Source organism: Crotalus tigris, unplaced genomic scaffold, assembly GCF_016545835.1.
Source record: "Crotalus tigris isolate CLP2741 ecotype Arizona unplaced genomic scaffold, ASM1654583v1 scf7180000017903.3850313, whole genome shotgun sequence".
NCBI classification, from domain to species: domain Eukaryota; kingdom Metazoa; phylum Chordata; class Lepidosauria; order Squamata; family Viperidae; genus Crotalus; species Crotalus tigris.
Window position 1 is genome coordinate 1,477,147 of NW_024096713.1, and position 14,583 is coordinate 1,491,729.

Consider the following 14,583-nt stretch of genomic DNA (forward strand, 5'->3'; position numbering starts at 1 on the left):
TATTGAATTCAGTGAAATTTATTTCCAAGAATGTGGCTACAGTATTATAGCCACAATATCAGACAGCAGGAGCATAAACACCTGTTTATTTTAAAGAAGAAACATACAAAAGTTAATTTTCCAGATTACTTGTTTTCTATCTAAAACAACAATCTTTATGATATTTTTCATTTATTTTGAAATAGAAATTAATCTGAAACTGGCTGCTATGTTTTATAAAAGTAATGTAAAAAAACTCTACTTTTTATTTAGGAAAATTGTTCGTTGTGCCTTCTTGACTGTAAGTTTTATATTGATTCCTGTCCACCAGAAATAGTTCTTTTACTTTAATTTGTTGATTAAAATTAATATCCTGCCTTCAATACCTGTATACTACAGGCTCTCTGCAAATCTATCATATAATATTTAATTTATATAAACATGTATATGACATGATTTTATTTGCAACATACATTTTTTCCTTAATATGTTTTATCTAGCTTTGGTGAAATATAATTTCAAATGCTGGAAATCTTATTTGGGAAAATGATATTTTCTGTACATTTTTTCTAACCATGGGGTAATATTTATGTTGTAGTTAAAAAATAGTTTCACCCAACTTCGTATGTCATGTTTTTTTATTATTTGTAATTATATTTACTTGGATGTAGGTGCTGTTGAAATCTTTGAGATATATTTTCAGTCAGCCAGATCAGGTTTGATTTTTTTCAGCCAAAAAAATGAGATCTAATGTTTAATTGCAATTACTCTAAATTAGTTTATTCTTAACTAATCATTGTGCCTTACTAAAAGGGAATTGATAGTGCACAAACCTGAAGTTACTGCTACTGCTTCTGTAATAATACATCATGGCTTTTCATGTTGGCTAAAGAAAAACATTGGTACATTTTAACTCCTCTTTCTGGCACAGTGCATAATTGAACTTATATTTGACGGTCAGATTATTGCTCTCCCCCCATGATCACATGATTGCATTTTGGGCGCTTGGTAGCCGGCCAACACTTAACACTTAATTTGCAGTGTCCTTTGACCATGATTTATGACCTTTTTGCTGGATTTATGACATTTTACTTACAGTTTCCAGCAAAAATCACTCTTCCTTAACAATGGGTTCGCTTAATGATGGCTGTGTTCGCTTAACTACCATGTAATTGCAGGCTCAATTACAGAATAGGTTGAGGACTACGTGTAGGGGCTTTTCAAAAATAAAGATTTAAATGTGCTTTTGCCTGCTCCCTGTTCAGATATTCCGCTCCATGTGATTAAAATTATATAGAAGCAAAGTATAGTCTAAGCGTGTTTAGCTAGCTTTCTATCACGTACACGTGCATTCAGGAAGTATTCAGACCCCCTTCAATTTTGTCAGTTTTGTTATGCTGCAGCCTGATTCTACAGTTGTTGAAATTCATTTTTTTCTTATTAATCTACATTCAGTACCCCATAATGATAAAGTGAAAACAGAATTTTAGAACTGTCTATAAATTTATTAAAAAGAAAAAACTGAAATAGCTGGGAATAGTGATCACATGTCCCTAGAACCATTGGGCTGCTTGGCAAGCACCCAAATTTTGATCACATGACTGTGGGGATGCTGCAGTGGTCATAAGTGCAAGGACTGGTCGTAAATCACTTTTTTCAGTGATTTATACTAAGAAGGTACTGTTGTATCTTGAGGACTATCTGTATTCTAATAGTGAATTTATTTCCTGATTGTGGAGAATACAATATATTTCAAACCTGAGCATTTTACAGCCCCTGGCAACATCCAGCCCTTTGCCTGTCCCTGTCCGGCCTTCATGAGGTCAATTGGAAATTAGAAATTAAATGAAAATAAACAGGCCACAAGTGGGCGGGAGAAGAAGATGGGTCAGCTGTGGCTCTGTGCAGTCGCCAAGCGTTCCTTCAGTCAACTGGCAACTGTGGAAGGGTGAGAAGAAAAAGCTCTTTCCTGTGTCTGTGCAGCACTCATTCCTTGCCTGGAACAGCCTGAGGAGTTGAGATGATGGAGTTTGAGGATGTCAGATCACGTTACATTGGTTCAACCTCCGCAGCCTCCTTCAGTCCCCCCTTTTCATGTGGCCCCTTGGGAAAATTAATTGCCCACCTCTGGTCTATTTATATTCATTTTATTCTTCATGTATCTTCTTTATTATTACTGATTCAAATTGCACATTGAAATAAAAAAAGCTAGCACTGAAGTGCCAACACAGAATGGAAACCAGATAGCAGACCTTCCTAGCGTGCGAATGGAATGGTATGAAAGGGAGAAGTGTGCAGATACAATAAATGCTATTGTTTATACAATATGTTAGTGTAACATAGCAGGATAGAATCTTCACAGTGTGAAAGAATGCTAGGACATCATAGTAAAGTCATCCTCAATTCTAGACGTTCTAGAGTAAGGGATACACTGGGATTTAAATAATAATAATAATAATAATAATAATAATAATAATAATAATAATAATAATAATAATAATAATAAAGTTGGAAGGGACCTTGGAGGTCATCTAGTCCAACCCCCTGGTCAGGCAGTAAACCCTATACCACTTCAGACAAATGGCTGTCCAGTCTCTTCTTTAAAACTTCCAGTGTTGGAGCATTCATCACTTCTGGAGGAAGGTTGTTCCGCTGGTTAATTGTTCTAACTGTCAGGAAATTTCTCCTTAGTTCTAGGTTGCTTCTCTCCTTGATTAGTTTCCATCCATTGCTTCTTGTCCTGCCTTCAGTCACCTTGGAAAATAGCTTGACTCCCTCTTCTTTGTGGCAGCCCCTGAGATATTGGAACACTGCTATCATGTCCCCCCTCGTCCTTCTCTTCATTAAACTAGACATACCCAATTCCAGCAGCCTTTCCTTATATGCTTTAGCCTCCAGTCCCCTAATCATCTTTGTTGCTCTTCTCTGTACTCTTTCTAAATCTTTTTCTTTCTTGTGCAGGACAACAAACCAAGTATATATAATCTGTATCCTTGCTTTGATCAGGGCCCTTCTGCAATTCTTTGGCAATTGTGATTAACACAATTACATATAGTTTGTTGCATTTATCTGCGATCACTTTGGTTCCTCATGTTGAGTGGACATTTTCCCCACATCAGTACACAGGTAGTCCTCGACTTACCAAACAGTTTGTTTAATGACCATTCAAAGTTACAACAGCATTGAAAAAGTGATTTATGACCATTTTTCACACTTATGACCATTGCAGCATCCCCATGGTCATATGACCAAAATTCAGATGCTTGGAAACTGACTCATATTTATGACTCATATTTAGTGTCCTGGGCTCATGTGATCATCTCTTATGACCTTCTGACAATCAGAGTCAATGAGGAAACCAGATTAACCTTGTTACTAACTTAACAACTACAATGATTCACTTAACAACTGTGGCAAGAAAGGTTGTAAAATGGGACAAAATTCACTTAATAAATGTCTCACTTAGCAACAGAAATTTTGGGCTCAGTTTGTGATTGTAAGTCAAGGAGTACCTATAGATTGTACACATAGCAATATGTACATATAGTCAAATGATATTTGCCAATTATCAGATCTCAATCAGAATAGACCTGAAGGGACCTTGGAGGTCTTCTAGTCCAAACCCTGCTCAAGTAGGAGACCCTATATAATTTCATACGAGTGGCTGTCCAGTCTCTTCTTAAAAACCTCAAGTGATGAAGCACCCACAACGGCTGAAGGCAAGCTATTTCACTGATTGATTGTCCTCACTGTTAGGAAGTTTCTCCTTAACTCCAGGTTGCTTCTCTCTTTGATTAGTTTCTATCCATTGTTTCTTGTCTTGCTTTCTGGTGCTTTGGAAAATAAATTGACCCCCTCCTCCTTGTGGCAGCCTCTCAAATACTGGAATATTGCTATCATGTCCCCCCCCCCAAGTCCTTCTTTTCTCCAGACTGGCCATACCCAAATCTTGCAACTGTTCTTCATATGTTTTAGCCTCCAGGGGTTTAATGATTTTAATTGCTCTTCTTTGCACTTTTTCCAAAGTCTCTACATCTTTTTTGTAATGTGACCAAAACTGGATGCAATATTCCAGATGTAGCCTTACTAAGGCTTTATAAAGCAGTACTAATAGTTCATGTGATTTTGATTCTGTGCCTCTGTTTATACAACCAAGGATTGTATTAGCTTTTTTAGCTGCTGCCACACATTGCTGGCTCATGTTTAAGTGATCGTCCACTAAGACTCAAAGGTCCCTCTCACAGTTACTGTTTTTGAGCCACATTTCACCTAATCTGTACTTTGGTTTTTCCTGCCCAGGTGTAAAACTTTGCTTTTCTCCACATTAAATATTTTGTTGGATAGGGCCCATTGTTCGAATCTGTCAAGATCTTTTTGGATTCTGAGCTTTCTTCTGGGGTGTTGGCTATTCCTGCCAGCTTGGTGTCATCTGCAAATTGGATGAGTTTCCCTTCTGTGAGAGAGATGATTAGTGACAATCCCAAAGATTTCCAGAAATACAAAAGATCCCTTATTTAGCTGACTTTAAATAAACTCAATTGCATTAACTGTATTTTTGCAAATGTTTTATTTCTTTATTAGATTATTTTTATCCCACTGCAATCTAACAGATAGTTTACAAATGGAAAAGAGATACAAAAAGCAAAATTACAAACATACAGAAAAGAATTTAAAACCATAAAAACATACAAAACTATGATGATGTGTCATATAATATGCTGTTTATAATATTGGACACTGCCCTATTTTATGTTAATTTATTCATTTTGCCTGTATGCATATTGTATACCTCTACAGGAATGGTAAGCATAGTTGCAGGATAATTTAAGTTGTTATACTGATTATCTCAGTAGGCAAGAACCGTATTGTACGATGTCTGCATTTTGTTCTTTTTCCTCTTGTGAGGGGAGAAGTTAATGCTTAGAGCAATGTCATATTTTCCTGGGTTCATATATGTAATTTTACAGGAAAAGTTTTAGAAAATTTGGAATTGACTGGAAAAAACAATATCCTTTTTTAATTCAGATGGGAACAACCAAAGCTAAATAACATGCTCTACAAAATTAGATTGTAATCTTTTACCCCTTGCCTCTTCTGTGTTTCAATATCTATTCTTAATGCATACACATCAACTTCCAATGGAACTGATTTTGATAGCTGTTTCAGTAACAAAGAGTAACTGTAATTATACCTTGAGTTAGACACGTTGCTCTGTGTTGACAAATCGTTTGATGTATTATGTTTTAAATTTGGGAGGGAAGAGTGGAAGAGAGAACAAATAAACAGCAAATAGACAAATGTGGCCATCGGTGTCCCTGGAAATGTTGATAATATCCACTTATTGAGAAGTTTGCTAGCAATTATGACTATACACCATTCTTCTTGAAAAGAAAAGATTAAAATTTACTCTTATCGGGTAGAATACTATTTTTGACTCCTTGAAGGACTTGTTAGAAAGGAGAATGAACTTTTATAAAGAAATCAATACCAACCAGAAACAACCCCTCATACAAGAGCAAAGCATCTCTTGTAGAAATAGCAGTAATGAGCTAAATGAACATGGGTGTAAAATGCCTAAATAGATTAAAGTTTGTTGGGGAAAATAAGGAACAACATGGATTATAAAAGCTTTTCTTCTTTACTTCCTTTTTTACTTCTTCGGGTGTTGAGGATATAAAAACTCAGACATTTAAATGAACCCATTGTTCCATATGCAAGTTACTCTAGCTGGTTATCATCAGTTTCCCCTAGCCTGTAGTCCTCCAGATGTGATAGCCCCAACACATGATAATTAAGCAATGAGGAAAGTTACATCATGTTATCATCGAACTTTGGCATTTTACTTCCCTGGGAGAATAATTGACAGAAATTGTATTTGGACTAGAAACTATAGTAATTCCAGTGAAAAAAGATGAATCTGGGTATTTATATGCCATCAAGTAGTTTTCCAATCCTAGCAACCACTATAGAAAGATTTTTTCCATGATTATCTCTAACCCTAATTCTTCCAAGTCTCCCAACAGTGTGCTCATCACCACTGTAGGCCTGTTTAGTCTTGGTAAAAGAGTGCTGAGAAGGGATATGATAGTATTCTTCTAATTCCTAAAAGGCATTAGATTTTTCCCCCCACAGTGCAGAACACAGTTGCACAGTGCAGAACAAAGTATGTTTTTTGGGGAAATAAAACCTTCTTTCTAAGCAGGTCCCAGGGTGACTTTTTCATCATGGTGGAAGTTAGACTATCAAGTTGTTTTAACTTGGATTACCACACTGAGCAGGGAAAAGGATTCATTGGCCTAGACTGCATCTTGCAACTCTAGATTTTCATTTTGAATCAGGGTCTAAAGGAGGGGTCCCCATCCCTTGGACTGGGGACAGTACTGATCCGCAGTGGGTGAGCGCATGAAACTTTATTTGCACATGCATGGGGTTAGGCTGAGCACATTAAACCATTCCCTCCCTCCCCCACTGCCACTGCTGCTGCCCGTCCATGGAGCCAAAAGGGTTGGGGACCACTGGTCTAAAGGAATCATGCTCTGTAGAAATGATTGGATTGATATTTAGATTGGAAAAGGTTGGTGGTTCTCTCTTTCAATTCTAGCATTCTATAATAAGCATGCTATTCTGTTGAGTTCTTGGTGCTCTCTTGTCTATTTGACATCATTAGTAGGGAGGGAGAGTGGAATTTGCTAGCTACAGTATTTATATGTAGTAGCTTGCCCTGCAAGTCTTGGTTGGAGAGTGGTTCCTCCTCAATGGTTCCTTGATGAGTGTATTGTTTCTTTTCTGCTTATCTAGTAAGTTTATCTGAATGTTAGTTGCCAAGTGGATGTGTTCTAGGCTATTTGTTTTCTTTCTAGGCTTTTGATTATAACTTTTAAATTATGTATAAATAGGTTTTATCTCTGTGTGTTTATTGATGGTTGACTTGTCTGAATGCCCAGCTTATAAAAGTTCCTTAGAATTTTTGAATTTGGCTTGACCTAAATTATTATGTTTTCCAGCTGAAACTGTGGGTGAGTTTTTCTATGTGTTGTGAGATTAAGGAGTTTTCATCATATCTTCTGAGTAACAGTTGGTGTTCATGGATGCAGCCTGCCAGTCTTCTGTTTACCCTACATGGTGGCTATTAATAGTCCCTACCTTGTACAATTTATTATAGATGATTCCTGTGTTTTCTTCTTTGGTAACTGAGTCTTTTGGTTGTGGGGAAAATAGGAGGAGGAAGCTGTGTTGGATATGTTCATCATCTTGACTTATTTGTAAAAATAATAAAGATGGGATATAAATAAATCATAAAGAAATAAGAAATAGGCTTAACGTATTTTAGCTTCCTCCCCAAATCTAGTCTCCTGAACCCAGAAAAATCCCATTCTGTCCATGCCACAGCCCCCTTTTTTCATTATTCCACATGCTGTGATATTTGCCTTCTCTCAAATACAAAATGGTGCCTAACCCTCTGCTAGAATGATATATACCTAGAAATATTATATATGGAGCCCTACATTTCACGAAGGAGCAGATAGAAGTAATAAATAATAACTTTGTAAGGGATTTCTGCAGTGTATTATTTAGATGATTTTCATAATATTTGGATGTTCCCTCATGAGATATGATGTTTTTAAAACACGGTACATGAAAACTTCCTCACATTGGAATCTTCTGTGCTCCATTAATGTGTGGGTATTAATGTGACCTGCCCCCGTTGATTACTCCTTCCCAAAGTATTTTCTGCTTTATTTCATTCATTAAATAAAAACTGGATTCTAATGACAGTTTTGAATGTAAACACATATAAGAGTGACATCATGACAAATGTCATTGTGTCAGGTATAATTTATTACTGAAGAAGAACCATACCTTTCCAAGCAGCTTTAAGATATGGTGTAGCATACATTTTGAAAAGATGAACAGTGACATTTTTCAGATGTTGAATCTGTGAATTCTGCTTTTATCTTTTTTTAAGTGTCTGCTTCTCACAATTTATAACATTCTTGCAACAATACAACTGAGATACTGTATAGATTGTTTTCTGGATATATGCTGTCCTGTTGAAAAACAACATAGTACCCTCATTTTTAAAAGTAAAGTAAAAATGTATTATATGAGAACAAGATATAATATTAGAAGTATTGAACTGGTCTTGTGATAGGATAGCGCTTTTGAAAAGAAAGTATTATAAATAAAATGTCCAATGATCGCTGACCTCCAGCGAAACAACACCAAAGGGGCTGCCTCTTTGGGAAATCCTTCAGAAAGACATTGAGGGCTTAATTTGTCCAGGTATTAATGTTTTTAAGTTTTAAAAACACTCTGCCTAAGAGACAGAACAACTATGCATTGACTTGCTGAGTGACTGTTTTGCCAGGTCCTAGAATTAATTGTATGCAGCCAGTCCCTAATAATTATTAATTGAGAATTTTATTTATACTCCAATGCATAAAAAATTATAATACAATAGGAAGAAGAAAAAAATGGCAGAGAGTGAGTTCTGGTGTGCTAATAGTGCTTAAACTAAGCAACATTTTTTAAAAAAAATGATGATTTCATGGAATTTAATAAGAGGAATAGTAATGTAATAATGACAGTATTAGTCTTGGATATCCTCGAAACAAATATGCTGCATTGGAGTGAGACTTGTCAAACAAGAGTATGACGGAATCTTTTGTCTCCCATTTTGAAGAATTAGAGCCCTTGAGCAAACTAAACTCAGCAGCTTCTCCTCTTTAAGCAGCTGCTGTTGATGTTTACCACAAAAGACTGCCAGAACAAATTCTTAAAAATGAGAGTGCCACAGGTTGTCTACCTAGACAGCACTAACTAACTGCACTGACTATAAAGTCAGTTCTTGAATATTCAATAGCAATTAAATAACAAGTGAACTCTTTGAACAAGCTTTTTGATACATTTATCTGGTCTTTTCATGCAAAAATAGCAGAGATTGTGCCGTACAGAACTCTGGATTTCAACATGAGCAAAACTACAAAATCTGATGTTAATATTGAACAAAAAAGCAATCAATAAGTCTTCCTCACAGCACAAGAGAGATAAAGAAGTCGGAAATAAGGAGAACCTCATCCTACAAACTACCCAAATTTATGACACATTAGTTTTCATGTGTTTCAATAATGGCTGGCAGGGCTTGAAGAAAGCAGCCCATATTTCTTTCTGCCAACTATTCTAGTGCTATTATTCCTTGACTGATTTATTGGAAACATGCACTAATTTTTTTCAGCACACATTATCAATTTCAAATCAAGTAGACCCACTCCTCTTTCCTTTACCTCTTGTTAACATCTTACATTGTATTTAATTCATGTTTTTTCTTGCCACACAAATTTAGATATATCCTTTTGCCATTGTTTAAATAGTGCATTGGTTGTGTAGAGCTGGTATTGTCTGAAACAAAAACATTATTTAAGATAAGACATTTATTTTTGTCACAAAAATTCTCAGCAGTTTCAGATATATGTGCTCCCATCTTAATATGTGTTTTTCATTCCATGTCTTAACATAGATATTTTTAAAAACATACAATTCGTGTTTGTGATAGTGATACTCAGATATTTAACCTTCTTCTCAGTCTTAAAATAATTTTCAAATATTTTAAATGTTCAAATTATTTTATTTCAAATTTTCAAATAATCAATTCTGTTTGATCTTCTAATTTCATAGTTTTGTTAACATCTTCATCTATTTATTAAACTTGAAAGCTGCTAGTACATTAAATTCTCTTAATATTTCAATTCCCCTTAAAGTGTTTTCAAGAACCAACACCAAGTCATCTGCAAAAGCCATTAACTTATAAGTTCCTTTTAAATGTTTACACCCATAGTCCTCTTCTGACCAATTTATCACTCTTTTGACCAATTTCTAATTGTATTTCTAACTAATTCTGAACTAAATCCAATATAAATAATCCCTTCCTCTCCTATATTTCTGTCAACTAAAGAGTTTTTTGCAAATAAGTAAACCAAAGAGAAATATTTCTGGGCTCATAGAATAATATAAATGCATGGTCTAAAATTATTAAGTGTTTTTCAATCTGCATTTCATTATACATGTTTCTTATCTAAAGAATCAAAGTCTCCAATTCAACTTATTAGTCTTTTCCAGTTCTACAAAATATAACATTGAAAGGTACGCTTATATATCCTGTCCTGCTTAAGATGGTACCTCAGCTTCCAACATTTTTCATGACCTTATGTGCTATAACTGTATAATAGGAACTTAGTATTATGAGTTCATTTATATAGTTATTTCATAGGGGGAATCTTCTACTCCATACAATATCCAAAACTTGTTATTTGTATCACTATTGAAAGTATATACTGGATTAATGCTAACGAAGTATCTATATTGAAGAGATACACTTTGAGTTTGGCAAAAAAAAGTGTAAGAAAACGTGTGGATCAGTATGATTTAAGTAACATCCTATTTTTCATAACGACACAATAGCTCAATAATTAAGATGCTGGACTTGTCATCTGGAAAGCCAACAGCCCAGGTTCCCAAGCAGCATACAATAGGAAGAGCACCCATCTATGCCTAGTTTCTGCCCACCTACCAGTTAGCAGCTATGCCTAGCAACTCACCTAATATTGTGTGAAGGAAGAAAAAAAGTTCATATTTTCTATGTTTTGTATATCTCTGTCAAGTCTTCCTATACCCACCTTTTTCTAAGCCCCAAAGGTCTAACTCCTGAAATATTTTTAATAGGATAATGGAAGAGTTGCATTAGCTTGGGGTGGATGTTTTAACTCAACCCCAAAATACATACTTTTTAGAGCTGTGTGAATGATGGCCTAGTGGTATAGCAACTTAATCCTAACAATCAATGGAATGTCAGGAAACACAACAAAATGAGCTAATTCTACTTTATTGTAGGGCTATATTAACAGAATCTTGCAAGTCTGAAAGTACAAATCTACTACTGTCTCTTTTTACTGCCTGATAAGTTAGGGCAGATCCTTTCTATGTTTCTTTCTCTCCCCTTTATTCAGCTGCAGGCTCCCCCTCCCTTTATGTGATCATTCTATAGAGAGCAACTTTTCCCTCCTTTTCCAAGGTCATTCCCACATATAGGTGACAGATGTCACAGGCAGATTGTCCTCACATATTGGCCATTGACTGTAATTAAAAAAATTAAGATATAGTAAATCCTTTAGCTGACAGCTAAAGATATTATAATGGCTAAAATGGATTAGATAGAACCAGTGTGTGCTGAAAATGGACCAATCATCTGTCTATTCCATATCCAGAGTAAGGTTGGCTGCTAATTCTAAAAAGAAATGAGCAGTTTATAAAAATAGGATTTACAGGATGATGAATGAGACCAAGGGAAGACTCCCAAAGCATTCAAATGTACTACCCAAGAGAAGTGCAAAAGAGGAAAAGTGAATTTAAAATGACTGTTGTAGAAGTAAAACCATGCTATTTTAAAACACAAAGTTAAATGATGCAATAGGACATAGTTTATCCCCTCAGAGCTGACAGAGTTTGGGAAGTTACAAATTGCTGAAAGTCTATAGAAATTGCAAAAGAAAGTAAGAAGAATATAGTTCAAGAGATTGACATTTTCCATACTTGCTTACTTACTGCATAAAAAAAAACTGATTGAATTCAATTGTTTTAAAAAATTTTTGTTGCCACCCCACCATAACATTGAGAAAATTCTGATAAGGATATTTTTCCATGTCAGTAAGAACATGTCGTTTTGTTTGTAACTCTGAGAATATAAGGATCTGAAGAACAATCAGAGGTCAAAATTTGATTTAAAGTGGCCCTAATCAAACATATAGATTTCATATTGACCTTAGTCAAACTTAAGAACTTTTCTAGCAGCAAATTATGTTTACAAATCATTCTACCATAAAATGTTTCTTAGGCAATCCAGAATGTCGGAGTTGAGTTGTTAAATGTATGAACATTGGAAGTCCATGCCCAGCCATACAGAAAGAGGACAAACTATCCCTCTTGATTGTTTGGGAAACAGTTGCTAGGTTTATCAATCTGAGAACTGGCTATCTCAATTGTTCTGATTTAGGCTTGCAGATTAATCGATGAAAGAAGGAATACTAAGACACTCAGTCTGGTAGTTTAGAAGCCTGAATAAAAAATAAATAAATAAATAAACATGCTATTGACTTACTATTATTGACTTTATAGTTACTTTAATATTTGTCTCAGATACTGCTTTTAAATAATCAGTTACATTAATTATAATTGACCTGTGCAGCAGCGTGTTTTGTTATATAGTATTGGAATAGAATTGTTAACTATCAGATTTCAAAATAACTTCGCAGTCTTGCTGCCCTCATAAAACCAGCCTGGACTCTTGAGGGGAAAGAATTTAACTGATTTATTTTTAATACTTAGATCAAGGGTGTCAAACTGCCGGCCCACAGGCCGGACACATCATCCGGAAGCCACCCCCACCCCATTGCTAGCAATGGCAAAACCGTCCTGATATGTTGCGCAATGTCACATGACGTCGCGAGCTTGACATGTCTGACTTAGATTCTCACATATTGTCAAGAAATAAGTATTTTAATAGGTGATGACTCAATATTGTTCAGATGAATGTAATAACTATAATAAATGTGATTGTACGTTTCCTTTGATGGAAATATATATTGATAAAGGACATTTTAAAGAATGGAATGGAGTAGAATAGAATAGAATAGAATAGAATAGAATAGAATATCTTTATTGTCATTGTATATCTCACAACAAAAGTAAGTGCTGCCCACAGTGCACACTACACACAAGTAAAAACTACAAGTAAAAATATACATTATATACACGCATCCTTCACATTCTATTCACCATTGTGCTAACCCTAATATTGCACTTCAATGTTGTACTATACAGTAGTAGTTAATATAGTTACAGCGCTGGAATAAAAACTATTTTTCAACCTATTTGTCTTTGTTTTTATTATCCTGTACCGTCTGCCAGATGGTAATAGTTCAAAAAAAGAATGCCTGAGATGAGTCTTTAAGAATGTTTTGAGCTTTCCTAAAACAGCGGGAACTATAATAATAATAATGATGATGATGATGATGATGATGATGATAATATAGTAAAGTTGGAAGGGACCTTGGAGGTCATCTAGTCCAACCCCCTGCTCAGGCAGGAAACTCTATACCATTTTGGACAAATGGCTGTCCAGTCTCTTCTTAAAAAGCTCCAGTGTTGGAGCATTCACCGCTTCTGGAGGCAGGTTGTTCCACTGGTTAATTGTTCTAACTGTCAGGAAGTTTCTCCTTAGTTCTAGGTTGCTTCTCTCCTTGCTTAGTTTGCACCCGTTGCTTCTTGTCCTGCCTTCAGGCACCTTGGAAAATAGCTTGACTCCCTCTTCTTTGTGGCAGCCCCTGAGATATTGGAACACTGCTATCATGTCCCCCCTCATCCGTCTCTTCATTAAACTAGACATACCCAATTCCAGCAACCGTTCCTTATATGCTTTAGCCTCCAGTCCCCCTAATCATCTTTGTTGCTCTTCTCTTTACTCTTTCTAGAGTCTCAACATCTTTTTTTACATCACGGTGACCAAAACTGGATGCAGTATTTCAAGTGTGGCCCTACCAAAGCATTGTAAAGTGTTATTAACACTTCACGTGATCTTGATTCTATCCCTCTGTTAATGCAGCCTAGCACTGTGTTGGCCTTTTTGGCAGCTGCAGCACACTGCTGGCTCATATTTAGGTGATTGTCCATAGGATTCCGAGGTCCCTCTCACAGTTACTACTATTGAACAAAGTACCCCCTTTACTATATCTGTGCATTTGGTTTTTCTTGCCTAAATGTAGAACCTTGCTTTTGTCACCATTGAATTTCATTTTGTTAGATAGTGCCCAGTGTACAAGTCTGTACAGATCCTTCTTATCTTAAGCCTGTCTTCTGGAGTGTTGGCTATTCCTGCCAGCTTGGTGTCGTCTGCAAATTTGATGAGTTCCCCATTTATCACCTCGTCAAAATCGTTGATAAAGATGTTGAAGAGCACTGGGCCCAGAACAGAGCCCTGGGGCACCCCACTACACACTTCCCTCCATGTAGATGCGGTTCCATTGAGGAGCACACTCTGAGTACGGCCGGTCAGCCAGCTACGGATCCATCTGGTGGTGATGCTGTCTACCCCACATTTTTCTATCTTGTCAAGTAGTAGGTTGTGATCTACTTTATCAAATGCCTTACTGAAGTCCAAGTAAATTATGTCCATAGCATTCCTCTGATCCATTAATTTTGTCACTTGGTCAAAGAATGCAATAAGATTTGCCTGGCATGATCTATTTTTGACAAACCCATGTTGGCTTTTAATAATGACTTTGTTTCATCTGGGGGGTGGGAGGAGAGGGCAGCCAATAATCCTCTGGGCGATGGGAATGACCCTCTGGAGCACTTTCCTATCTGCTACTGTGCAGTTGGCAAACCACACACAAATGCAATAGGTTAGAATGCTCTCTATGGAGCAACGATAGAAGGTCACCAGCAGTTTTTCATTCAGTTGTTGTTTCCTGAGAAGTCTCAAGAAATATAATCTCTGCTGGGCCTTCTTAACCAATGCTATAATATGAGCATTCCAGGTCAAGTCCTCCTTTA

General features: G+C 36.1%; 1 protein-coding gene across 1 annotated transcript in view; it reads left to right on the forward strand.

Moving 5' to 3' along the window:
• The window catches only part of EML6 (EMAP like 6), a 149,343-nt gene that overhangs the window by 8,983 nt on the left and 125,777 nt on the right, over window positions 1-14,583 (forward strand).